Here is a 2,066-nt window from a genome sequence, read left to right as displayed (position 1 = left end):
ATCACTTTTCCCTCTTTTTTTTTAAAAAAATAAAAATACTAATGCCAATATTGAACAACCTGTCCTCTTGTTAACTCTAGAGATGGTGCCCGAAGGGTGTCTTGGAGGTGGGGGCAGAGGGAGGGTGAAGAGTTCAGCCTCTGCGGCAGTATACGCTTCTGGTCCCTGGTCTGGGAAAATCAACATAATCATTGCCTCCCCTTTGCCTGAAAATCCTGGGAATAGGCCATCCTTCTGTGCTGCCCTCAGACAAACAAGCAAATGAAAGATCCATTCCATTCAAAAGGGTTTGCAGAAATGTCAGGTTTGCAGATCCAGCTTGACTTGGGTCTCAGCTGAAAAAGCAACTGAGGAAAAGAGGAGCTAAACACTCCCCCCCCCCCCCCGCAAAAGGCAACAGGTCTATTATCACTGGTCTCAACACCTTCCTGGAACATTTGCTAACTCTGGTGCTCTTTATCCCAAGTGTAGGACAAGTCTGTCAGAGAAAAAGCAGGTCCGAGGGTCACTGCAAGGATGAGAAAGACACAGCTCAAGGCTGAAGGGAAGCTTCAGTTCATGATCTCTGCTAGGGATAAGAGAAGCAGAGACTCCGCTCTAGTGAGCCAACACACTCAGCTTCTTTGAGGCATTACTTCCAAACCCTCTGCAGACACTGAAAGCAACTTCCCTGCTGGGACTTTTTTTTTGCACGTCATCAACCAACTCCAGAAAACCTGGAGGGTCTGCAACAGGATTCAGTAGCAGAATGAAGCAGCCGCACAAGAGAACATGATTAGATAGAGGACACAGGTAATTTTTTCAGTTTATGAATACAGTGGTACCTCCGGTTGCGGATGGGATCCGTTCTGGAGGTCTGGCCGGATCCCAAGGTTTTTGAAACTGGAGAGACTGCTTCTGCGCACACGCGCACAGCAGTAGAGCGCTTCTGCGCATGCACGCGGGGCAAAAACCCAGAAATATACTTCCGGGTTTGCCGCTTACGTATCCCGAAGTTTACGTAACCCGAGGGATATGTAAGCAGAGGTACGACTGTATTCTTGATTTGAAAAATCCATGATTGAATGCTCAAGTTAATCTGGTTGAAAGGAAATAGTTCCTTTTTAAAAACAAACACACACACACACACACACACACACACACACACACACACACACTAAAAGCATGACTGTGTCCCTGTGCTAAAAACAGAAGTTCTGCACCAAGAAAAGCAGGATTCTGCAACACGATTAAATTATGCAAATTGATCACCAATGCATAATTAGTTTTAGTACTTTGCATAAAATATTCCTGTTTTTGCTAGTCAGAGCAGGGCAAGGGGGCAAGGGCACGCTTTTATCCCAACACAGGAAAGCCTCTTGATTTCTACGATCTCGGAACATAATTGCCCACAGAAAACTTTCAAGTCCACTGAGGGCTGGGAATCTGCCTTTTTGAGAAAGAGAGAGGAGATTCTACATGCACTGAACTCTGGCCCCAGTACCACATCCTGCACTTCTCTGGTGCCCCTCGGTGTCCATCTATGCAGGCAACATCCAAGCCAAGCCTTCATTCCTTCTTGCTCCCACTTTCTCCATTGAGGACAAGAGGGCTGGGAGAAACAGGGTCCTTTCTGAGCCACCTTGGTAAAAGGTGGGGGCGGGCAAGGGGCACTTGGCTCTGGTAAGCTGGAGGTATGGCAACTGGGGCAGCCTGCATCTATGAACCTCGGGAGCTACGGAAAGGAAAAGGGCAAGGTTTGATGAGCTTGCCTTCCCAGTGGGAAATCACTGATCTGGGTGTCCTGTTTTGCTTTTAAGAAACAAAGATGAAAAAGCAATTAAAGGGAAAGAGATTTATCATGGGGGGGGGGGGGGAGCTGGCCCGGCAGATTCAGTAGTAGTTGCGATCTGCTCTCCCGCATGAACTGCCCAAGCCTCCCGTCCCCAAGAACATGGAACAAATGTTCCCTGAAGTGCCCCACACTCCATTTTCACTTTGCTTCTATGCACAGTTCTTTCTACTATATGCCAAGCTAAAAGGAGTCAACTGTTAGGGAAAGCACAGTCCGTGTTGGCTGGTGGCTA

The sequence above is a fragment of the Podarcis muralis genome, chromosome 18, assembly GCF_964188315.1.
Source record: "Podarcis muralis chromosome 18, rPodMur119.hap1.1, whole genome shotgun sequence".
Classification (NCBI taxonomy): domain Eukaryota; kingdom Metazoa; phylum Chordata; class Lepidosauria; order Squamata; family Lacertidae; genus Podarcis; species Podarcis muralis.
The sequence above is the reverse complement of the archived record's forward strand: the minus strand, read 5'-3'. Positions refer to the sequence as shown.